This window comes from Hylobates moloch, unplaced genomic scaffold (genome assembly GCF_009828535.3).
Source record: "Hylobates moloch isolate HMO894 unplaced genomic scaffold, HMol_V3 SCAFFOLD_13, whole genome shotgun sequence".
Classification (NCBI taxonomy): domain Eukaryota; kingdom Metazoa; phylum Chordata; class Mammalia; order Primates; family Hylobatidae; genus Hylobates; species Hylobates moloch.
The window spans coordinates 12401950-12429011 of record NW_026652288.1 but is presented as its reverse complement, the minus strand read 5'-3'; the positions used below and the strand labels follow the sequence as shown (position 1 = coordinate 12429011).

At 38.2% G+C, this 27062-nt stretch overlaps 1 long non-coding RNA gene across 1 annotated transcript in view; it reads left to right on the top strand.

Moving 5' to 3' along the window:
- Positions 1 to 27062, top strand: part of LOC131381006 (uncharacterized) — a 151275-nt gene that overhangs the window by 10145 nt on the left and 114068 nt on the right. Inside the window, exon 2 of the long non-coding RNA XR_009209398.1 lies at positions 669 to 769. This is a non-coding gene — a long non-coding RNA (uncharacterized LOC131381006). The remainder of the gene's footprint in view (positions 1 to 668; positions 770 to 27062) is intronic.

The window sequence follows — 27062 nt, the reverse complement described above, 5'->3', positions numbered from 1 at the left end:
TGTAATCTCAGCTACTTGGGAGGCTGAGGCAGGAGAATTACTGGAGCCTGGGAGGTGGAGGTTGAGGAGAAGCAGAGGTTGCAGTGAGCCAACATAGCACCACTGCACTCTAGTCTGAGCAACAGAGTGAGACTCTGTCACAAAACAAAAACAAACAAAAAATCCTAAATAATTATTCCTGGGCACAATTTTCACAAACAAGATTGTGTGCAGTTTTGTACTGCGAAGACAAAACACAGTGTCTCCTTGTGGCCATACACAAATGCCACACCATGTCTCAAGCTAAGTTCATAGCTTTGCTAATGCAAATGAAGTACTACAGAACAATTTTGATACATTTTATCAAATTAACAAAAATATTTTTCTTCTAAGTCAATGTTGTCTTCATAAATCAAAGTCACCTAGAACTTACTTACTGTGAAGGAATATAATTTATTAGCCAACGTATAGTATATAAGTCATTTCTCTGTTACTAATATCTGGAAAAATAATTAAAAAAACAGAATTTCACAGAGGGTGATGTTTACATTATAAAATCACAGTCATAAAATGAGGATTGTGAAATATTGTTAAAACTGTGGCTTTGTCACAGACTGCAATTGCAAATTGTCTGGAATAGTTAAATGGTGAGCTATTCTTAATACCTTTGGCAAAAACTCTACTTGCAGTATGATGACCGGAGACACAGCTGTTGGAGGGAAAAAGTTTATGTCAATTAAAATCCTGAATTTCTCTGATCTGGAAAGAAAAACTGCTATGAACTCTTTAGGTAAGTCATACACTTATTTATTCACTTACTAAATAATGAATGTATTCATAAATTAAATAATTATACCATAATTTGCCACTCAATCATTTCCTCATTTCCTCAATCACTATTCAGTAATTTACTGACTCATTAATTTGATCACTCATTCATTCACTTAGTTTTTTCATTGGCTAGTGTGTTCTCTGTAGTTCCATTAATTTTTATAACCAATATTTACTAAGACATGTTGCTAGGTGCTGGCAGTAAGGAAATGGGAAAGGTGAAGTCCCTAGCCTCAGGGAGTTGATGAAGAGGACAGACAGGTGGCTTTGATCAGTTTTTTACTATAAGTAGGGAAAAAAGCAGTAAGGGTGCTGAAAGAAAGTAGTAATTAACTGCATTGGGAGTTTGAGAAGATTTTGCAATGTAATTTTCACTGTGTCTGCAACATGAAGAGTAAGTCATAAGAAAGGGAATGAACCAGAGAGTCAGGAGGGCTCATGTTAGAAATAGAAGGAAAATCTTTCCAAACAGGGAAAGCAACTAGTGCCAGGTACAGAGGTGTGAGAAATTGTACCATATTTAGAAAAATGGTGAATAGTTTAAAGTTTCTGAAGCAATAGAGCAAAGATTGAAAAGATCCTAGATAGGACAAATAGGTTGGGGTCCAGATCTCAATGGGCTTTCCAACTACTGCTGGAGATTTTAGAGGTTTCATTGCATTTGCACAGAGACAGTGAATGTGTCACAGACCTATTGATTTCATCATCTTTTTTATCCTCATGATATCTGGATGTAGATATCACCATTTTAAGGACGTTGAAGCTACTTAGTTGTTTCTGTATTTGCATCAAACTTTCATACCCCTGCTATAACTTTGTCTTTAAACTTTTCCATCTTCCTTAATAGAAGATGAGGTTCTTGAAGATAGGATCTCTCAGTTATGTACTCTCACTACCTAGCATTGTGCTTCACATATGACAGACACACTCCACAATATCTGAGAAATAGAATAACTGGGGATGAATGAATGAGAAAATTAATGCAGAAATGAAGGAAGTTACATGGTCAAACTGCTAAGAAGTAACAAGGCAAAGGAAAGAACTATGTTTCCTTTCTTCAACTCAGCCCATATTCCTACATCGCCTATCTATGGTTCATGTTACAAACTACACCAATAAGAACTTTGTCGTACTATTTGTTACTGTGATCCTTTCCATGGAAGAAAATGGTTCATTTTACTCATTAATATTAATTAAAATATATATTAAGTAACACAGTTGAACTTCCTTATGGTAGATACTATGGCTTTTTCTCCTTTTGTTCTGTTATTATCTGACACTTAGTATGTCCTAATTCAGTTAGCAAGTTCTAATTCATTAATGTTCTTCAAATGAATGAATCCAGAAATTCTTAAATTTAAAAATGTGATAATTAAGAAAATTATGATGTTGCTTATAAAAATATATTAAAATATAAATATAAAAATAAAGAAAAATATATAAACTTATAAAAACTAGAGCACATGAGATTCATACCCTTTCAAATCACAAGAGTTCAGATGCCCTCTCTGTGTGTACTCTTATGTCAGCCAGGATTTTAACAATTCATATATTTATAGAGACTTCTCAATATTTGCCCATTCAATTACATTGTTAAATTTATACTCAAATCATACTTTTATTTTAGCATTTTCATATAAAAATATCATCAGAAAGCATATTAAAGAAAATTAATAATACATAAATCTTTAAAAACGCTGCTATGACCCATTTTTCTATTCTAAAATGCTTGTCTTTTCTTTGGCTTTTGTAATCATCATGAAGAGATACTTCTGCTTTCACTACTGAACACTTCTAAAACAATTTTCATGATTACACAGAGTTGTGTTGTAACTTAGAAGCTGAAGAATAATTTGTTAATTAATCCTCTGACTATTGCTACTTCACTTTTTCAATTTTTTTTTTTTTCCATTTGGTAAATATTCTGGGAAAACAAGCCAAATAATGAAGAAATAGGTTTCCAGGGGTCAAGTAAAAGAAACAGAACTTAAACCTGGGTCTTCAAAAATTAAGTCTAGCCTTTTCCCCTCCACTCATTGCAAGAAATTATCTGCCTACTATTTTTGGAATATTTTCTTAAAATGGAATTTTATATCTAAACATAATAAATAGAGTGTAATATAGATTTCTATTGTGGCCATGATGCTCCTGTGCTCTTGCTTTCCAACATGGTTGAACAAACTTCACAATGCCCCTAGAAATGTGTGTGTTAGGTTTTGCTACAGTTTCCCCAGCATTCAGGTTATTATGTTTTCATATTGCTAGCTTAGGTAAAAAAAAATGTTTCCCCAATGTTGCTCTTATTTGCACTGTGATTCCAAAAAGTGCAAGTAATAACATTACATTATATTAATGATGGCCTGAAATTCTGGACTTTCACTAAATCATAATGATGCTTTCCTACATAGTCCTATTCTATGAGAGGTGATGTATCTTGTAAAAATACATGCAGGATCATGAGCCCAGGATATTTTTGTTATTTGATTATCTCTATTTTCCAAATCCCAAAATAAATGTTCTTTTTCTAGAATCAACCTCATTGTATTCTCTATGTGGCTTATATTTCTAACATACCTGGGATAATGATACTCTATTACTTTTAACTCTAACATATGCATAGTAAAAATCATGCTGTCTAGCCTAAACTTCCCTAAAGCGAGTTCAATGATACTATACTTCTGGAAAATATGAAAATTTGTCATAAACTTTTTCCATAATTTGGAAAGTGATGGGGTAAACAAAACAAAACAACTTTTTAAATGCGTATATTTTCACTTTATGTATCATGTATTTCCAAGAGAAGGATGTCATTTGTGAAACTCTGAGACAGGAGTATAGAATGCTGTGAGCATTCACCTTCGACGGCAGAGTCATAACTCAGGGTCAGGGAATTCTGAATCTAAAGTAACTGATCAAAAAATATAATAATAAAACAGGTTTTCTTTTTATTGGTTTACAATGCCTGCTAATAAATGGATTATTTTTTCTAAACTCTTGTTTATTTTCCAACAAATCATATACACCTGATTATTAATTGTAGTGCCTTCAAAAATTCTGTGCTTCAGTGGAAAACAGAAAGCTAAAATATATGTGTCATGATGATTCTCAATGTTCTTTGGAGATTTTGACTGGATCGTATATAGATGAGATCAGAAAACCCCTCAATCCTAACCAAACCAGCTAATTAGTGGATATAGGGTTCATAAGCTTTATTACATGGAAGTTTAGAAGCAGTTTGTAGAAGAGTTGCAAATTAAGTACTTCAAAGAAATAAGCCAGCATGTGCCTTCAGGGTTCTCAATGTATTTCCAGTTCACTCTTTTTGAAAAATAAATATGGTTTGAAATCTAAGGCAGTAGGGGAAGGACTATAGCTAGGTTCTTTGACCTGGTTTCCAAGACAAAATTTTAACATAATGCCTCCTTTAGTAAAGAGATATTTCTCCAAAAGGGGTCCTAAACATTTCTATTCATGTCACATTTCAATAGCTTCCATTTATTCAGTTTCTAATATTCAGCATCTTTAGATACAAAGTATACAATCCCCATGACAACTTTGCAAAATAAGTTTGATTAGTATTTCCCTAAATTTATGTGCAGGCTGCAGATTAGGGAATTTAAATAGCTTGCCCAGGACAGCAAAGCATATCTGTGACTCACTCAAGTCCTTCTTTCTTATCCTGATTTTCTCTTCCCTCAGTAAGAACGTATAGGTGCCACTCTGTTCATGAAACTGATGCCATAGGCTTGTCACTGTGCATAAACTTTCCTAGTCTTTTATTTCCGAATCAAATAAAAATTTGACATTCAAAAATTCAAAAACAAAATACGCTAGGAGGAAAACAGACTTTTGTAATTTTTTTCCTCCCAAAGGAAGGTCATTCATCATGAGAAAGTAAAATTAAAATATTGAAGGGGGCTAAATTCCCAGACAGTTAAGGAGATAGAGGAGCACATAGTGACTTTTGGAGGACAGCAGGAATGACTCCTCTAATATCAGAGTGGAGCATGTTCACATCCTTTCCCTCTCCATCTGTAAGACTCAAGGGTTCAATCACATAGTCTGCATATTAGTCAAGATCCCCTTGTGTTCAAACAATACACCCCAAATAAAGTTAATATAAATGATGTATGATTGACAGAGAGATAGATGATAGATAATGCATAGATAAATAGATTCATTTAACCATACCATGGAAAGGGAGGGTTGAAATTTGCTTCAGGGTCAATTGCATCCAAAGATTCATAAGGAATCTTGCTAGTGTTCTAGCTTTCTCTTTCCTGTCTCCCTTCTCCTGTCTCCTCTCTCCTCTCTGTATCCCTCATCTTGGCTTCCACCTGTTCGTTGGGTCATTCTACGGGAGTCCTCCATGAGAAAGAACACTGAGACATGACAAGGTCAGGACCATATACCAATAATTGCAGCCAAGGTTAAAGAGACAGCTACCATTTGTCATCCAATTCTGAAAATTCCATGGAATAACCATGATTGATCCAAAATAATCCATCTTTCATTTGCTTGGATGAATCATACTGGCTCAGGGAACATAGTACTAAGCCGCAAATGTGACTAGCCCACCATGTTTTTATGTTTCACTCTTAGATTACAGGTTATTTTAATCTCTTTGTTTCTTATCCTTCTGGCTATGAATATGTAGAAGTTTCTATGAAACATGTACCCTTAAAATGTGGCTAATAAGGATACTGGTGAATCTTAGGTAAACAACTGGAAAAAAGTTTAAAAATTGATTCAATTTCTTTTGACAAATTGATAGTATAATTGATGGTATGCTTTATAACATTTCTCCTCACTAGAATGTGCCATTATGGTAGGCAGAATAATGGCCCCCAATGATGCCCATGCACTAATACCTGGATCCTTAGAGTATGTTACATTACATCACAAAAGGAGCTTTGCAAATTGAATTAAGGTTGCACGTCTTAAAATATGGAGATTATCCTGTATTACCTAGATGGGCCAATCTAGTCACATGGGCCCTTAGAGGCAGAAAAGAAAGGCAGAAGAGTTAGCCAGAGAGTGGCTGTGGCAGAAGAACAGACATGAGAAAAGTGAAGTATGAAAGAAATTCATCATGCCCTTGCTGGCTTTGAAGATCAAAGAAGGAGGCCACAAGCCAAGGCATATGGGAAGCCTCTAGAAGCTGGAAACAACTTTCAGCTGAGAGCCAGTAACCACAAGGAACTAAAACCTGCCAACAACCTAAATGAACAGGAAAACAGATTCTTTTCTAGAACTTCCAGAAAGGAACAAACTTGCTGATACCTTAATTTTATCACATGAGACCTGTGTTGCTTTTCTGACCAACAACATGGTAAGATAATAAATTTGTGGGGTTTTGTGCCACTGAGTTTGTAGTAGTTTGTTACAGCTGCAATAGAAAATTAATACACCCAGGTAAAACTACTTTTATTATTAATTTTTTTTTGAGACTGAGTCTTGCTCTGTTGCCCAGGCTGGTGTGGCAGTGGTGTGATCTTGGCTCACCACAAGCTCTGCCTCCTGGGTTCATGCCATTCTCCTGCCTCAGCCTCCTGAGTAGCTGAGACTACAGGTGCCCGCCACCACGCGTGGCTAATTTTTTTGTATTTTTAGTAGAGATGGGGTTTCATAGTGTTAGCCAGGATGGTCTCAATCTGACCTCATGATCTGCCCACCTCAGCCTCCCAAAGTGCTGGGATTAAAGGGGTAAGCCACCGTGCCTGGCCATTATTAATTTTTTTAAGAAAAGTGTTCAGGGCTGGGCGCAGTGGCTCACGCCTGTAATCCCGGCACTTTGGGAGGCCGAGGCAGGTGGATCACGAGGTCAGGAGATCAAGACCATCCTGGCTAACGCGGTGAAACTCCGTCTCTACTAAAAATACAAAAAAATAGCCGGGCGTAGTGGTGGGTGCCTGTAGTCCCAGCTACTCGGGAGGCTGACCAGGAGAATGGCATGAACCCGGGAGGTGGAGCTTGCAGTGAGCTGAGATCGCGCCACTGCACTCCAGCCTGGGCGACAGAGCAAGACTCTGTCTCAAAAAAAAAAAAAAAGAAAGTGTTCAGTAAGTGGATTTTGTAAACTGATGTGTTCAGCCCTAAAAAGCAGAATACTGATGATCTTGATTAGTCAGGGTCCCACTGGTCTAGATTTATATTTTTAAGAATAACTAGGCTGGGCAGGGTGGCTCACACCTATAATCCCAGCACTTTGGGAGGCCAAGGGGAGTAGATCACCTGAGACCAGGAGTCCAAGACCACCCTGGCCAACATGGCGAAACCCCATGTCTACTAAAAATACAAAAAAAAAAAAAAAAAAGAAAGAAAGAAAAAAAAAAAATTAGCCAGGCATGGTGGTGGGTGCCTGTAATCCCAGTTACTTGGGAGGCTGAAGCAGGAGAACCGATTGAACCCAGGAGGTGGAGGCTGCAGTGAGCTGAGATCACATCATTGCACTCCAGCCTGGGCAACTCCATCCCCCACCCCCCCCCAAAAAAAAAGAATAACTAAACAGGCTTTTTCTTATTTGAAAGTTTATAAAATGAGCAAAGTCTTTGTTAATAACACAGTCCATGCTCTGTAGAAAAATGGGGTGGGATGCAGATTACCTACTCACACAAAACCAACTCTGCAAAAACAATACTGGGTATTAGTGAGACTCATTAGCTAATGTGGCCGAGAGAAGCACCTTTTCTTGGCCTGGCCTTGCTTCATGGCTTTTCTGCCTGGATGGCCCTTTCCTAAGTTGCCCATGATATTAATATTTCTCTTATTTCTTTAACATTCTGCTTTGCATTTCACTGACTTTTTGCTCATCTCCAACACTCCTAGTATCTGTTTATAATTCTGCTCAAGATAAAAATTCTATCAAATATGTTATTTTTACAGAGACTTCTCTCACTCAAATTGATCCTACAAAATACTGGCTGCAAAAAAAAAAAAAAAACACTGGCTGCCTGCTTTACTTGTAAACCTGGAAGGTAGAAATGGGGTGTTGTAATTCTATTACTAGCCTGGGTGTCACCTATATAAATTATCTTTGACGTCTGCCTTTTTTTCTAACTGCATTTTCTCAGGATACTAAGGTGATACATAAAACATTTAAACTTGTTTTAAGAATTCCAATGTTGACAAGATGGCAGATTAAGGTAATTAAAAAATCATCTTTCCTAATAAAAGCTTAAAAAGATATGATAAAATATATCTTTGAATTAATAAAGACTTGAAAATTACAGCTGGAAACATGTAAACACATGTTGCAGCTGAGGTCGAGTGGGTTTACTATACCCAAAAACATAGGATCTTGAGTGTTAGAACCTATAGAAGCCTTAAAGATGAGACTTTGAACCAAATAAGCTAAGAGTTGCAAATGAAACCACTGCTAGTGACCTCAAATATCACAGCCTCACTGAAAGTGAGTCATAAAATCAATCTCCCTTCTGCCTAAAAATTAGCAGGAAACCTCCCAGCTACTCGGGAGTCTGAGGCAGGAGAATGGCGTGAACCCGGGAGGCAGAGCTTGCAGTGAGCTGAGATCACGCCACTGCACTCCAGCCTGGGCAACTAAGCGAGACTCTGTCTCAAAAAAAAAAAAAAAAAAGAAATTAGCAGGAAAGCTCATTGATCTCTGCTGGCACCTCACAAAAGTTTAGATTCTAAATTTATACCACCTGATTCACCAGGCAGAAATAAATATAAAAGGCTTTAGAGGTACCTCAACAACACAGGCTATTTAGGTTTTCCCACAGGGCTCAGAGGACTGGGAAGAGGGAGGCCTTTCTACTTTGCGCTCACAATTAAAAATTACAAAATGCATGAGGAAACAATGCATCCTGGGCACAATATAGTAGATACAAACACAAGCATCGTTAAAACCTAAGGACATTAGTCAGTACAACAAAAAACTTAAAGACAAATGATTAAAGACAAAGTCAGGAAATCAACACAATAAAAGAAATAAGAGACACATGAAAACAGGCAGATTTGACAGAGAGAATGGGAATAAAAAATATCATCCTTGAATTTAAAAACTTACCAGACAGATGAAACATAGATTAGACTTATCAGAATAAGGAACTGTGCAATAAAGCAAGGAATGATAAGGATAAGATCATTACAAAGAGATCATTGAGGGAGGATGGAATGAGAAGGTCCAAAATGCATCATCTACTAGGAGAATACAATAGAAAGAATGGTGGGGGTTGGCATGGTGGCTCATGCCTGTAATTATAGCACTTTGGGACACCGAGGCAGGCAGCTCACTTGAGGTTAGGAGCTCGAGACCAGCCTGGCCAACATGGTGAAACCTTGTCTCTGATAAAAATACAAAAATTAGCCTGGTGTGGTGATGCGTGCTTGTAATTACAGTTATTGGGGAAGCTGAGGCAGGAGAATCACTTGAACCTGGGAGGTGGAGGTTGCAGTCAGCCAAGATAGTGCCACTGCACTCCAGCCTGGGAGACAGAGTGATACTCCATCTTAAAAAGGAAAAAAAAAAAAAACAAGAATGGTGGGGAATGGGGAAGTGATGGGGAAGCAATATTTAAAGAGATAATGGCTGCAGATTTTTTAGAAGTGATGAAATATCATGCATTCTCACATAAAAGTAGCACTCAGTGAGAAATAAGGCACATACATACACACATATACACACTTAGAATAACAGACAGATCAGTTAAAACATCCAAAGATGGGATTAGATGCAGTAATACGTACAAAGGGCTTAAAACTGCACCCAACATACGGTAAGAAACCTGTAAGAGTTAACTATTCTTATTATCCTTACTTTACTTTTCTATATACAAATGAAATTTCATAAGTAGAATAAATGAAAAAACAAGTTGTTTCGTGATAAAAATCTACACTTTGAGATTATTTGTATAAAATTTAAATACAGGGGCCAGTAGTATTTCTGGGAATGATACATAGCAAATATGAGGATGGGTTACCTGTGCAAAGGAGGAGGTTAGGAGTCGAGTGGTCAGGCTTAGGCCATAGTTCTTAGGTTTGGGCACTAAAATCAAATTCCAAAGCAAACGCAGCAGCATGTTCACCACCGTTTAACTCAGCAGTGGTTACCTCCACTTACGGCTGTCAAGGTTGAGCTCCCTCGTGGGTGCCTAGCTCAGTCAAGGATTGCCCAGCGATGTACCCTGCTGTGGTGTGAAAGACAGAAAGCCTTTCTCTACTTGCACAAAGACGTGAGCTTCTGGTGGCCCTGTGCATAAGTGGGTGCCTGTTATATTATTTTATGTATTTTTCTATGTTTGAAATATTTCATCACTTGAAAAAGGAACCATGACTTCCTATCTGTAGTTTAGTAAATGGGATCCCTGTTGTTCAAAATTTGTCACAATTCCTGTGGAACCGTATTACATCACCCGACCTCCCAGTTTTCTATTTTTCCATCATCAGCCAGTCCTACACAGGCTACCGGGGGCCTCGACCTCCCCACCTGAGGAATGGGGTAAGGATTATAAGATGATTACTCCAGAAATCAATGTCAGAAAATACAGTTTTCAACTTTCCCCAAAATATATAGTTTCCAATTGTCTTAAGCAAGTATTGGAAGGGCTGATAACCACCATTTATGTCTCACTGTTAATAGATTAAGAAGGCTGACATCACTACAGCTGGGCTTGGTTGTTAAGGGAGAATTTAGATTCAGATTAATAATATAGATAAAGATTAATGCAAAAGAATACCAAGGAGATCATTTGGGCAGTTGGTGGAGGTGTAACTTGTATAGTTTTTTTGTTTTTTTTTCTTTTAATTGTGTTACTAAAACAGCTGAAATACCAAATGCTGATGAGAACATGGCAGCGGGATGCATTTCTGGTGGGAGTATAAAATGGTACAGCAACTCCAGAAAATAGTTTGGCAGTTCCTTAAAAAAACTAAATATAAGCTTGCCATATAACCCAGCAATCACACTCCTGGGTACTTACCCCAGAAAAGTGAAAAATCATGCCTACATAAAAACCTGTAGATAAGTAAAAATTATATAAAGCAGCTTCTCTGATAATGATACAACAATACAATAACAAACTTGGTGAAAAGGGAGGACAGCCTTTCCACCTAGAACTTGTAAAACTTTTCTCAAGCAATTCTTAGTGAAAGAGGAAATTAAATCTGAAATTGTAAAATATTTTGGAAATGGTAATGATAACAGTACTGGATATCAGACCTATATAGATTTAACTAAACTGTGACTGGAGGAAGATTCATCACCTTAAAAATTTATTTTAATTAATGAGAATGGCTGAATATAAATATATTAAAAATATTGCACTCAAGATGTTAGAACAATAATGAACCTGAAGAAATCAATAGAAAAAAATGAAAATAGAAATAGAAAATAAGAAAATAGAAAAATTGTAGAATATACGAATAAATTCATGATTTTTTAAAATTATAGTAAGATGTAAAAAGCCATTAGCTAACTGAATTAAATAAAAAAAAGTACATAAAATGAGATTGCAGAATAAACACAGAAATTTAGAAAAGTTATGAGACAAATCTATTTCAACCCTATGAAAATAAATTTGGAAAAATGGATATACAACAGATAATTTTCTAGGAAGATATAAATCCCCAAAATTGACCTTCCAAAATACATAAGATATGAACAGACCAGTTAACATAGAAGAAATAAAATTGTTGAAAAAAATACTACCCCCAAGAGAAACAAAAAAAACAAAAAATAACCTGTGCATGGATGTCCATAGCAAATGTATTTGTAATAGGTAAAACCCAGAAACAACTCAAATGTTCTTCAATGGGTAAATGGGTGAGTGAGCTATGGTACATTCATACCATAGAATACTTGTCAGCATTAGAAAGGAATAAACTATTGACACATCCAACAACTTGCATGGCTATCATTGTGTCATTGTGCCTAATGAAAACTATCCAATCTCAAAAGGTTGCTTATTTTAGGATTCTGTTTCCGTAATACTCTTAAATGATGAAATTATGGAAAGAGCTAACTGATGAGTGGTTGTCAGAGGTTGGGATCAGGAGGACGGAGTGTTCGGTGTGAATATAGAGATATCAGGTAGGAGATTTTTGTGGTATCTTTATTATAGGAATCTCCATGTGTGATAAAGTGCTTAGAATGAGACACACATGTGCGCACATGGAGGAAAATCCGTTCTTATAAAACTGGTGAAACGTGAAAAAGATTGATGGATTGTATAAATATCAATGTCAATTTCCCAGCTTCCTGATTTTGGTGTTCTATTGTCATAAGTACAAGTTATTGCCACTAGGAGAAACTGGGTGAAGGGTACACCCAGGACCACACTAATACTTTTGCAATTTCCTGAGACTCTATGATTACTTCAGAATAAAAAGTTGAAGTAGAGGGAACGGGAAGAAGGAGGAGACGGAGAAGAAGAGGCGAAGGATGATGTCTGCTTCTTTCATTCATTTCCTAGCTTTGGGGTTAGGTTTTTGTTCTGGATTGGTTGTTTTCCACATGGAGGATGGGAGAATCCAAGAAATCAAATAGTGATATATGTTAAAATATATATGGTTGGCTGGGCGTGGTGGCTCACGCCTGTAATCCCAGCACTTTGGGAGGCCGAGGAGGGTGGATCACGAGGTCAGGAGATTAAGACCATCCTGGCTAACACGATGAAGCCCCGTCTCTACAAAAAATTAGCCAGGGGCGGATCATGAGGTCAGGAGATTGAGATCACAGTGAAACCCTGTCTCTACTAAAAATACAAAAAATTAGCCGGGCATGGTGGCGGGCGCCTGTAGTCCCAGCTACTCAGAGAGGCTGAGGCCAGAGAATGGCGTGAACCCGGGAGGCGGAGCTTGCAGTGAGCCGAGATTGCGCCACTGCACTCCAGCCTGGGCGACAGAGCAAGACTCCGTCTCAAAAAAAAAAAAAAAAATTATCCAGGTGTGGTGGCGGGCACCTGTAGTCCCAGCTACTCGGGAGGCTGAGGCAGGAGAATGTCGTGAATCTGGGAGACGGAGCTTGCAGTGAGCCAAGATCGCACCACTGCACTCCAGCCTGGGCGACAGAGCGAAACTTCATCTCAAAAAAAAAAAAAAAATGAAAAAAAAATATATATATACATGGTTACAGTGTTAGGCTTTTTGGTGAAGGGAACTGGGGGCTGGGGGCTGGTGATGGGGGTTATGGTGTCATGTGTTGTTTGAATATGCACCTCAGATCACTCAGTAATAATGCTTTCCAACCCATTACTTCCCCAAGTTGAGGACCATGGTATACACTTGGTGGGTATATAGAGGATGTTGATTTCAACCTCACATTGGTTTTCAGTTGGAGAAAGAATTGGTTGTTTAATCCACAGCCAGAGACTCATAGAGACATTTGATCCACTTCAGGTTCACCCCCCAAATGACTCCACAGCCCACACAACAATTGTTAGGCAAAGGGCTTCAAGTTTCAAGTTAATTTCTTGTCATGACCAACATTTCAGCAGAGGATTAGAGACTGCTGTTTGGGTCTTAGGAATGCTAGCAGGATAACACTTAGTATCAGGTCTAACATTTAGGTCTTTAATCAATCTTGAATTAATTTTTGTATAAGGTGTAAGGAAGGGATCCAATTTCAGCTTTCTACATATGGCTAGACAGTTTTCCCAGTGCCATTGATCAAATAGGGAATCCTTTCCCCATTTCTTGTTTTTGTTAGGTTTGTCAAAGATCAGATGGTTGTAGAGAGAAGAATCAAATAGATGCAATAAAAAATGATAAGGGGGATATCACCACCGATCCCACAGAAATACAAACTACCATAAAAGAATACTATAAACACCTCTATGCAAATAAACTAGAAAATCTGGAAGAAATGGATAAATTCCTCGATGCAGGATAACACTTAGTAATGTTGAGGCTGATGATTCCACCAACTACTGCTCAGCAAAAAATGTCTCGCAGTCTGCAAGTCTTTTAAGATAACAGGATCAGGTAATTATTTCAAAAGCAATTTCATGCTCTCTAATCTTCAATGTCTGCTGATAAGAGGTGAGATAAATAGCAACAAGTATAAGAGGCAAGCCCCAGATAAAAGGTCTGTGTTGAATTCCATGGCATTCTTTTTCACTTCTGAATTTCAGGCCCAAACTGCATAAAATAAATTCTCCATGGAATTCAGTGGCTTTCTGGGAAATGTTTCCACTTTTAAACGCAAAGTATGGAGCTATTTGACTTCTGAAAAATCTGATCTGCTCATGGATTGTTAATCTGGCTAACAATTACAATTAGGAACTCACTGTCCTTCAGGTTAGAGAGGCATTGTTTATCCCCAGATAACCTGTGTCCTTATTCTACCTCCGCCACTTGCTTGCTGTGTGACCTTGAACGAGATAACTTATCTCTTAGCATAAGTCCTTTCATTTGTAAAATAAAATTAAGAGTAGTACATACTGCATAAATATCAGAAGTATTTGAATATGCTAATATATGCAGATTATTACATGCAGTATTGAACTCATGGGAAAAACTCAAGATCTGTCCTTTTTGAAGGAAGGCGGCCTCCAAATTTCATGTGTTGGAAACTTAATCTCCAATGTGGCAGTATTGAGAGGTGGGGACTTTAAGAGGTGATTGGATCAGGAAGGCTGTGCTCTCATGAGGGATTAATCCACTCATGGATTAAGGGATTAATGGGTTAGTGGATTAATGGATTATCATGAGAGAAGAACTGGTGGCTTTATGAGAAAAGGAAGAGAGACCTGAGATAGCATACTCAGCCCCCTCACCACATGATACCCTGTGCTGTCTCGGGACTTTCTAGAGTCCCCATCAGCAAGAAGGCCCTCAACAGATGAGGCCCCTTGACCTTAGACTTTTCAGCCTCCAAAACTTTAAGAGTGAACTCTTTTTTTTTTTTAAACATTACCCAGTTTCAGTTATTCTGTTATAAGCACCAGAGAATGAGCTTATACACAGTAAATGGTAACTAGTATGTCATTATTAGTCTTCCAGCCAAAAAAAGGAAAAGCACCAAACACGCATCTTGGATGAAATTCCAGCCTGACATTGTTAAAGTCTATAATATCAAAAATTATAGCTAACCATCAATGGCCTAAGTATTTTCAATTAAAAAAGGAAGAAAGAGTCAGGCGCAGTGGCTCACGCCTGTAATCCCAGCACTTTGAGAGGTCAAGGCAAGAGGATGGCTTGAAGCCAGGAATTTAAGATGAGTCTGGGCAATTTAAGATGAGTCTGGCAATGACCACTTCTCTACAAAAAAAATTTAAAAATTAGCTGGGTGTGGTGGTGTGCACCTGTAGTCCTATTTGGGAGTCTGAGGCGGGAGAGCTCAGGAGTTCAAGGCTGCAGTGAGCTATGACTGTGCCACTATACTCCAGCCCAGGAGTGAGAACTTGTCTATATTAAAAAAAAAAAAGAAGAAGAAGAAGATAGATACATTTATGATTCAAGATATGAGCAGAATGGGAGATAACATATATTTGGAAATATTAAGGCTTTAAACAATTATACGAATGTCTTACTGTTCTATAAAAATGGCTCTCTTTTGAAATAGGAGGAAATGCCACAGATCCAGTTTTGACTGTATCATCCCATGTAAATACAGGATAATGCCCTCACAATGTGGACCTTATGGAACTTGTCCCACACAACTGTAAGAAGCCCTTGGCCTTCCTCCCACCAGGCACTACCTAGCCAATCAACCTAATATATAACTGAATCAATTTCATAAAGAAAGATTCTGATCATGCCTTTTTTTGACAAAAATACCTAATAAATTTTCAGTCTTTTAGAAAAGAAAAAAATACAAAATCTGTAAATATTTACATACATTCAGTCTTCACCACAATATTTCCAAAATGTCTTTGCCACACTCATCTTCCACTCCCAGCCTTCATGAATTCTGTGCCTAGAGGTGGCTCATCACACTCCACAAGCCATGCATGTTCTGCTCAGCCTCTACATGCACTATTGGCTCCCCTTTGAATCCCTGCACCACCCTACAGCCAGATGCTATGTACAGCTCTCCCTAATCTACAAAGAAGGTTCAAGTGCTATCTATTCTTCTTGTTCACCCCTTACCTTTCTGTGTTAGTCTTCTGTGGCAGCTGTATAATTATCACAAACTTAAAAGTTGGTAAATGTGTTTTCTCCCACTTCTGAAGGCCAGAAGCCCAAATTTAGGTGTTAGGAGGGTTGTGTTCCCTCTAAAGGCTCTAGGGAAGATTCTCTTTCTTGCCTCTTCTAGTTTCTTGTTGACTACATTCTTCTGGCTTGTGGCCTGTATTAGTAAGGCTTCTCCAGAGAAGCAGAACCAATAGAATGTGTGTATATATACCAATGGCCCTTGAACAACCAGGGGTTAGAGGCTCTGACCCTTCTCACAGTTGAAAATCCTCAGATAACTTTTTGACTGCCCTAAAACTTAACTGGTAAAAGCCTATGTTGAATGGAAGCCTTACTGACAACATAAATAGTGAATTAACAAATAAATAAACTAGTTATCTATATGTATTTTATGCATTCGTGACATACCTAACTTTTGCTTAACTTTTTTGATACTTTTAGGCTATGCAATTTGTCCATAAACTTTTTCACATTGTTACAAACCTCCAAAAATTGTTCTATTTATTGAAAAAAATCTGCATATAAGTACACTTATGCATCTACGTAGTTCAAACCCAGGTTCTTCAACCTGTGTTGATAGATAGACAGACAGATAGATAGACAGATAGATAAGAAGAGTGTATTGAAGATGAGATAGATATAGATAGATAGATAGATAGATAGATAGATAGATAGATAGATAGATAGATGATAGATAGATAGATAGATAGATAGATAGATAGATAGATAGATAGATGATAGGCAGAAAGACACACAGAAAAAAATGTAGAGATATTTATTTTAAGGAATTGGCTTCATGATTATAGATGCTGGTAAGTCCAAAATCTTCAGGATAGACCAGCAGGCTGGAGACCCAACAAAGAATTACAATTCCAGTCTGAAAGCAACATACTGGCAAAGTTTCCTCTTGCTCAGGAGAGGTCAGTCTTTTGTTCTAGTAAGGATTGAGCTGATTAAATGAGGCTCACCCACAATTATGGAGGGAATCTGCTTTATTTGATATCCATTGATCTAAACTGATTCCACAATTATGGAGGGAATCAGCTTTATTTGATATCCACTGATCTAAATGTTAATCTCATCCAAAAAAAATCACCCACAAGGAAACATTCCAAAACTGTATGACCAAATAGCTGGGCAGTATGGCCCAGCCAAGTTGACACATAAAGTTGACCATTGCCTGGCTCCATTTCTCCAGTCTCTGACTCTTTGGTCACATCGCGTCCACCTCATCTGTATGCATGTCTTCTCCTCTATAGGACATTTACAAAATATATCTTATTGCATTTACAGCCCACCTGGATAATCCAGGATAAGCTCCTCCTTGCAAGATCTCTAACTTAATTACATCTCCAAAGACTCTCTTTCTAAATAAGGAACATTTATCTGTTTACCACATAAGGTAATGTTCACAGGTTCCAGGGATTAAGATGTAGATGTATCATTTTGGGGCCACCAATCAACCAGTTACATTCCCCCATACCAAAAGTAGCATCTTATTCTCTAAAGTTTCAAAAAAGTCGTCCACATCTTTAGTATCCATATGTTAGGTTTTTTTTATTATATCGCTAACACAATCAACAAATAGATATCAATCACCCTATTTGGTGACATGCATTGTGGCAGTTGCTAGGGTCACAAAGAAGACTAGCAATAGTCCTGGCTTCCCATAGCTCAATGTCTAAGGAAAGCATATATGTAAAGAAGTAATCTCAAATTCAATATAACATTTGCAACATGCAAAATATTCTAGACACCCCACTGTGCTCACGGAGTACCTTGCATTTATCCGTATGATAACAGCAGCTGTTAACATGTCCATATCCCTCTCTGAAGCAGGAGGATGGGTCTTAGGATTTGCTAGCAGGATAACACTTAGTAACACTTGATTTCTTGGATTCTCCCATGCTCCATGTGGAAGCTCCATATATGTCTTTCTTAACTTCTATGTCCCTACTGCCTGTACAATGCCTAGCCTACAGTAAATTTTCAGTGAAATGTATTGAATTAATTCGTTAATCTAACAAAATAATAAGCTCCTACTAAATGCCAGTGCTTTTCTAGATGCTACAACTATAGCAGTATAGAAATCATTCAAAAATCCCTACCTTAATGAGACCTGCTAGACTAGTGGAAAAAATGAGTGCATGCACAAATTAATTAATAGCCAAACAATGTGCTTTGGAATGACAGGAAGAAAACAACTCTCTTGATGAAAAAGGTAAAATAAATCTTGGATTCTGGAGAGGAGTTTTAGAGGTGAAGTGAGAGCAGAAAGAGCACTCGGATGAACACAAACTTCCATGATTCTGCATTTAACTTCTCTGTCATAGACTTCATCATCCTTGAGTAGAGAGTTCTTTATTTTTTTAATATTCCTATGACTCATGCTTAAATCAATGTCTTGAATAGAGAATACTCTTCAATTTCAACAAATGTCTAGACTACTGTGCTATTCCTTATGGTGGCGCTAACTCCATATGTCTATTTAAATTTTAACTAATTAAAATTCAACAAAATTAAAACTTCAGTCCTTAGTTGTGCTAACCACACTTCAGTTTCTCAAGAGCTCCACGAGGCTATTGGGTACTGTATTGGAGAGTGAACATAGCCATCCTTATAGAAAATTCTATTGGACAGTACCATTCTAGAATAAAGGGATGAAGTGACAACAATGTCTTAAATGTTACAGCTGCAAGTACTTGCATCTCATAAATCCAATTTCCTCATTTTACATATGAAGACACCAAGACCCAAGAAGGAAAAGCAACTGTCAACTGTTTATGCCAAGTTGGTCGATATCATGGCTAAACTGGAGCCCAGGTGTGTTGACACTTCATGATGCACTGCAGTCTGTCTGCTGTAGTTCATTTATACTATATCATACTACCCCAACTTTTGCTCTAATGTTTTTCAAGAGCACACGTTTTGTTGTAACATACTCTCTTGTAGAAAAATTTACCCAGGCCTTTCTCTTATAACTCTGGGCAGGGCCAGTGAGGAGTTTACAAGAAGGGCCTAGGTAGCTCTGTCAGAGCCTTGGAGCAGCTGATAGGTCAAGGAATGGGTTTAGGCCTATCATCAACTAAAAATTAACACTGATAAGTGCAGTGACAAATCACTAGAGATGTGGAAGAAAATATGAGAAAGTAGAGAAGCAGTGAATTATGGCAGAAAGACTTGCATTAGAAAGGCTTGAGCTCACAGTCCATTTCTCCTCTTACTGTGGCCTTAGGTAGCTTACCTTTTTATACTGAGACTTTTCCTTACCTGCAAAATAGAAATAATGACACCAACATCATTAATCAATATATAGCATATTGATTACATAGCAACTGACCAAAGGAGATTCTAAAAAGTATGGTAGCTTTACAATTATAGTATTATTGCTATACTATCATAATAATGAGAAGAAAACTATTAGAAAATAGGTTCGGACATAATAATAAAAGCAAATATTTATAAAGCACTTATGTACTAGGCAATGATCTAAGTGCTTTGCACATATTAATTTATTTAATGTCTATAACAAGCCTGTGAGGGATAATAAAAGTACTCCTGTTTTATATATGCAGAAACTGAGGCACAGAGTGGCTTGCCCAAGATCATCAGCTAGGAAATCTAAAGCTGAAACTCAGGCAGTGGGCCGCAAAAGGTATGCTGTTAACCACTCTGATTTTGAAGGGAAGGGGCCCTGCTTCCCTCCAGAGAGGGACACTTTTACACTTTTACAGTCTCTCCACCCTGCAAGGACCCATGAATGATCCTTTGTTGAATGAGTATCCTGGAACTTACAGATTAATCAGTGGAAGGTGGGAAAGCTGAAACCCAGGGTACCATAGGGCTTGGGTCCCAAAATAATGTGATGATTCTGGGCACCTGGTTTCTTATGGGCTATTTCTGGATCATTCTTAGGTGCAGCTCTGCACTCTTTCAACACTTGCAAATGGAGCACTGACACTTGGTTGAGCTAAAATGCAAACAACCACAGTTTGGCCTCAGCCCTCCTGAGCTAGTTCCTGTTTTCAAAGCTTCACAAGTTGTTGAAACACAGACATCCTACCTAATAATTTTAACTCCACAAAAAGTGTCTCTGGTGGAAAAGTGTCCATATCCAGTCTTCATTGTTTCATTTGTGTAATAAATATTTATGGAGGACGACAATTGCCAAGAACTGTGCATAGAGAAACAATACAGGCAAGACTCTTCTGTAGGAAGCTCAGAGCTCGTGAAGGACATAGATATGTAAACAGAAAATCAAATCAAGTCTTTTAAATTTTGTGAGAAGGTCTATGTAGGGAGCAGAAGGTGCATAGAAGAGAGTGGTCTGAACTATCTGAGAGGCCAAGAAAGATTCCACAGACTTCTCAACTCAGTTACTTTTCAGATGACACTGAAACTAGGACACTAACTTTTCTGGAATAGCTGAGGAAAGTTTGCTCCTGGATTTCTGGGTGTGTGAATCTTCTTTCTTGTCTCTATTCTGAGAAACATTAATGAACATTTGCATTGAGTAAGATCTGGCTGTCTGCCCTATTTGGCTTAACTGAAATTTTGAAGCAAATTCTGAGGGGTGGGTGAGTTTTTCCAATTCCTTAATTAAACAACTGGAAAGCTTCCTGAGAGTCATTCATCTTTGTATCTTTTCAAATGACTTTCACTGAAAGGGCCACTATGTTGCAGTCACCACTTTCCTTTAAATAATATTTCTACTGTGTTCTTGAGCTGTTTATTTTTATAGTTCTGTGTATTTGACCTAAAGCTTTTAACCTTGTGTGTGTGCCCTGAAGTGACTTTATTGCAAAAGGGTTTGGCTTATAAATCTCAATAATAAATAATATTCAGTCGTAACACAAGGAGAAGAAATATCAGAACTGCCTGTTCCCTTGAGAAACGTAACAGCAGAAAGGAAAAAGTATGAGGAAGCTCACGTCAATGAGTGGCCGCAGAGGGCACTGAAACCCTGGAGCAGAATTGAGAAAAATTGTATGTATCAACTATGTAACATACATCAGGAGCTATGGATCCTGCTTTGGGACATAAAGCTTAATAGAGCAAGCACTATGAAAGAGGGAAACCTGTGGCTCAGCAATGTCAAGAGAAGTCCCTAATGTTACCTAGCTGGTTGGTACAGGGATGAGAACTTAGACTACCTTTGTGCAAAAGCTCTTGCTGATTCCATTACACCACACACCCTCATTATTAAAAGCTATCTATTTCATGAAACTGGTCAAAAGATATGGCTCTCAGGAATTTGGATTAAGGTGTACAGAGAACTATGCACTATCATGCAGAAAAGCCATTCGAGTTCCTATAGTTTCTTAATACCCAACCTGTTCATTCCTAGGGTCCCCTTCTATTATCTTTTTTCCTTTTTTATTCAGATATTTAGAAACATTTGTCTCCTGACTCCCACTTCCAGCAATACTATAAGTAACAGACCAACATTCCTACTGTGCAAAACAAAAATGCCAGATCAAAAAAGCATCCAAGAACTGCTAGGGCAACCAGATTCTGGAGAGTTGATAGAGTGAAGGGAATCTTCTGGGAATACCACAGTTGACATCCCATCTCCAGAGTCCTGCCTGCCACCATAATCCTGTGGCCTCCCCAGCTTTGCTGCCCATTGTGAGAGTTTTAATCCCCCCCCCAAGTTCCTGTGGTCTCCTGCCATCCTCCAGGCTGTTCTGCTATTCCTGCATCATCAATATCACACCAAAGAGCCCAGAACCATCTCTGCATCTCCTGCTATGAACCTTCATCTAGAGAGGATGCCCCACCAAGCTTCTCATGGGTGCTGGTGCTCCCTCCTTCATTCCTACATTCTGTCCCGCCATGGTGCAGGGGCATAGTCAGGTGCTGGAGTCTCTGGTCCTGTATTTGCCAGCCTGAGCTGTCATCACCAAATGCCACAGACCAGATGGCTTAAAAAACTGACATTTACTTCTCACAGTTCTGGAGGCTGGAAGTCCAAGATCAAGGTGCCAGCAGGGTTAGTTTCTTCTGAGGTCTCTCTCCCAGACTTTCAGATAGCTATCTTCTCACTGTGTACTCATGTGGCCTTTTTTCTGTGCTCCCATACCCTTGGTGTCTCTTCCTCTTCTTACAAGACCACCAATTCTATCAGATTAGAGCCCAGTCCCTATGATGTCATTAAACTTCCACTACCTCGTTCTAGGCTCTATCTCCACATATAGTCACATTGAGCATTAGGGCTTCAACATCTGAATTTTAGGGGAGGAACACAATTCAGTCCATAACAGATCTGATGTCACACTCCATTCCCTTAGCTTTCTTACCTCTTCCTTAATCATACTTTTCTAAGCCAGTCCCAGCATTTCTACTTTATTTGATCTAGTGACCAAATCGATGAATAACTTTAGTCACCAAACTACCCCACTTAAGACAATGAAGAGGAATGCTTATAGGAACATTTTTAAAAGTTGCCTCTCAAATTATTAATTGTTTTCATCCCTTTCCTCAACCTTTATTATTCAGTAATTTGCTAAATCGGATGTTCACTATAAGATAGCTTTTTCAGCTGATAAATATCAAACCTACAACAATAAAAATTGATTATAGTAGTATTGTTTATTGAACTTCTACAAAGTGTTAAGTTTATCGGCTTTTTCAGCTGATAAATATCAAACCTACAGCAAAAAAAAATTGATTATAGTAGTATCGTTTATTGAACTTCTACAAAGTGTTAAGGTACCTGTGCTATGTACTCTGCTTCTGCTACTTTTAATAATCAAAAAAAAAAAAACCAAAAATACTTGTTTTCACATTTTACATATTACAGGTAAAGAACCTAAGTCTCAGTACTGAGGGTGTGTCGAAATTCACACAGCAAATGAACAACCGACCCCCATGATTTGAACCAGGTCTGTTATTTCAAAATTAATGTGCTTTCAACATAAGGAATCCATTCAACAGATATGTTTACCCTAAGTGTTGGGATTTATAGAATATCAAAAAGAATTTGCAGACTCTTATCAATATCTTACAAATGCCTATGAGTCCTAGAATTCTGTCATAGGATCCGCTATTCATATTCAGCCCCTATTTACAGATAAGAAAACTGAGGGCCAGAGAGCAGAGCTGCATTACAACTTTCTTGGACACTAGGGTACATTTGCCTGTGTGGTCCTTTTTCTCCATGAAATTTGATTTTACACTGTGTAGACATAAAGACAAAAATGTTAATATTATAAGATCTATATCTTTTTTCTGTGCTTCCACACCCTTGGTGACCCTTACTCTTCTTAAAAGGGCACCAATTCTATTAGATTAGGGCCACATACCTATGGAGTCATTTAATCCTGTGATATAATATTAATCAACATTATCAATCTTATATTATCAAGATAATATAAAATAATAGATAATATAAAATTGATAATATTATATACTTATAATCTATATCAATCTTATAATTATAAGTTGTAAGTTTATAATAATCTATAAATTATAAGTTTATAATAATCTATAATATAATTATTTTTTATAATTCATTATACGAATTATTAGAAGTTCATTTTTTTCTTCTTCTTCCTTAAAATAAATTAAAACATTCTTCTGGACCCTTGAAAGCTGGCACTGTGCTTGCTGTGCCTCATGGTTAAGTTGGTCCTGCTAGAAAGGTTAAGCAACATCCCTATCCATATATAGCTCTAAATGGACATGCCAGGGTTAAAGGCCAAGTCTTCTGCCTCCAAATCTGTATCTCCCTGCACTGTATTATGTTTTCTTCTATTGGAGATTTGAAATATAGAAAACATTGGTTTGAAATTCATCAAAAAGCAACCACTTGGTTATAGTTTTGAACCTGTATTAAGGGTACAAATTTCATTGGAAAAATGAAATAATCCTTAATCAAGTAAGGCAAGGCCAATACTGTCATACTGATATGCAGAATCCTGAACCTTATACAGAATCCATGAAGTATAAACTGCACAAGATGTAGATATTCACACACAGACGCCCCCCGAAATGGGAAGTGAAGAATTGCTTCTATGACTTGGTTTATTCTACCATAAGTAGGACTTTCCTAAAACATAAGATACTCATTATTCCTGAGGTGGTTGCTGGATTCAGATGGATTCTTTACAAATGAAGGCTCGGGGACATTCATTGAAGCCTCATCTTCCATGCTCAGCATAGAGATGGGTGAACAGTATTCTTAGAACACAATTGTGCCTATCCATTTCTGCAGGTGACTTGATGACCAGGAAACGCTGTTGAACTTGCTCTTTATTCATTAAGACCTGTGAGTCTTCTCCATATCCTTGGGCCTAGGGCTTGCCATCAGTGTTGCAAAAAATTATCCTAAAGCTAGACCACTGAGCAGGCCAGTCATTGGCTTGACCAGGGGATCTTATCCAGGGAAACCAGGAGAAGAGATTTCAATGGGTAAAGTTAGCCAGAGTCCTTAGGCGGTACTGAGGGTTGAGAGCTGAGTTGAAGAAATGAAGTTAAACCCTCAAGTCCAATGAGAAAAGGTAAGAAATTATGAGGGTTTATCTCATGTATCAACTTAGCTGGGCCACGGTACCTAGATATTTGGTTAAATATTATTCTGGATGCTTTTATGAGAGTGATTTGGGAGGAGGCTAACATTTAAATGGGTAGACTTTGAGTAAAGCAGATTGCTCTTCATAATATGGGAGAGGGGCCCATCCAATCAATTGAAGGCCTTAATAGATGAAGATGGATCTTCTGTGAACAAGAAGAAATTCTGCCAGCAGATGGTCTTCAGACTTGAACTGCAACATCAGCTCTTCCCTAGGTCTCTGAACTGCCAGCTCACCCTGCAGATTTTAGACTTGACAGCCTCCATAATCTTACGAGCTAATTCCTTAAAATACATCCTCCCAGTATTTATGTGTGCTATTGGTTCACTGAAGAACACTGAATTGATTAATTAACATTGATTAACATTGATTTATACTGAAGGAGAAACAAAGTCAAGATTCAAAGGCTGCAGATTTTGAATGGGATGCTGATGCATCTGAGGTAGGTTAAGGCAACAGAGTGATGGCTGGCATGGGCCTGGAAGTCTGTACATGTGCCTCTGTGGCAGCTGGTGTGTGAGCTGAATGAGTAAGGAGGGATGAGGCTTATCCACAGGAGAGCAGTTTCCTATAGCTTCAACATTACCGCTCTATGGCCACAAGCTAAGAGCCTGCATTCATTTTCTGTGGCTGCTGTATTAAGTCATCACTTAGTGGTTTAAATTAACAAACATTTATTCTCTCATTGTTAGTTCTCAAGGCCAAAAGATCAAAATTAGTAATAATGGGCTGTAATCAAGATATCAGCAAGTCCAAGCTCCTTCCAATGCTCTGGAAAGCACCTATCTGTTCCTCACCTCTTCCAGCTTCTGGTGGCTGCCAGCATTCCTTGGCTTGCAGCTGCATCACGCCGATTTTTGCCTCCATCTTCACGTAGTCTTCCCCTCTGTGTGTCTATTTTCCCTCTACCTCTCTGTGTATAAGGTGACTTGTGATGGTATTTAAGACCCACTTGACAATCTGTGATAATCCCTTTATTGTAAAATCTTTCATTGAATCACATCTGGAGAACTGTAACATATAAGGTAACATTGAGAGGTTCCAAGGTTTAAGGCCTGATATCTTTGGGGCCACCATTCAGTCCACTGTGGATTCCATTCTCTTTTTGGTACAGCCATCCCCCTCCTCTGTTGGTATACATCAGAATCACGACCACTAGAACTTGAACTCCTTACGCTGTTCTGTGCTTATGGAATCTGTATAGTGGTTCTGAATGAATTCTTCTGTTTCATGCAAAAAACTCCTATGCACTCTTGAAAACATGCTAACCTTCGTTGCATGTAAGTTACATGTAAATCATTCGCACAGCCCTCAGTGAGTTCTCAAGACAGAAACTCCATGCCCTGAGGTCAACACTCTCCTTCCTCTCTCTGTACACAGCATAATAGTTACAAACATGGTCTCTGTCCAGAATCTTAGATTTAGATATGGAATCAGTCATTTACTAGCATCGTGACCTTGAGCAATGTTTAACTTCTCCAAAGTTCACCATAAAATCAGGGTGATGATAGGACCCACTCTGTAAGATTGTTGTCAAGGATTGAATTTGTACATACAAAGCATGTAATTCAGTACTTGTTCTATGAGTGTCAGCTCAGATAATGATGGCAATGCCTGGTCTGTGTCCATCCCTCCCCTGGGCCCTATTAAGTGGATTATCAGTTGTCCAATTACTACAGAGCCTTTGGGTCCTCTTAAAATTATCAAACTTCTTTATATAATTTCTGAGTGTTGCTTTCTGAATCTTTTACCATGATTTCTATTCCATAATTTTTGGCAAATGGTATAGAATAGTGGTTAGGAGCACAATCATTGGTATCAGTGAATGACTCTCAGCCTGATTTCTTCCTCTGTGAAGTAGACATAACCATACCTATCACATGGATTCCTACAGATGGCAGATAAGGAAACCATGTAGGTATGTGGAAGATAGTAAGTGATCAATAAATGGAAGCTATAGTTATTTCTATTTTTTTTGCAGAAGCCATGAGGCAGGAAGTGGTAGAGATAGTAGCATCAGTTCTGAGTCCCGGCCATGTGCAGTCCACTCCACTCCATGTAAATAGCCTTCATGCCACTCTTAAATCCTTTCCCTTTAAGACACAGCTCATTAAAACCATCTGCTAGACACCCTTGGTTAGCTGAGGCTAATCCCTGTTTACTGTAAATGTCAAAATGTGTAAGGAGACCTGAGGGTGGGGACTGGCTAGAGAAAAACACAAAAATCCTTTGAAAAAAAAACAAGGAACTTCTAGAATGACGAGTGTCCTCCTGCAAGTGAAAAGTCTTCGTACTTAATCCTCCTAATGTGAGGGGTGTTGATTCACACAAAAGGTTGCCACATGTTCTACAAGACTGAACTTGCATTTCCACTATAAATGTGTTACCAATGAGTCCAGACTTGCAACTCCACCAACTGAGGTAGGTATATGGAGCCTGAAGGTCCTGAGGGTCAGGCTCCCCAACCTCCATGGACCTGCAGAAGGAAGGGACTCTTGGCCTTGGCAGAAAAGGCAAATCTAACTGGAGCTGCCTGATGGCATTTGCAGCAAGGACCCGAAACCCCTCCTTGACCCCCTT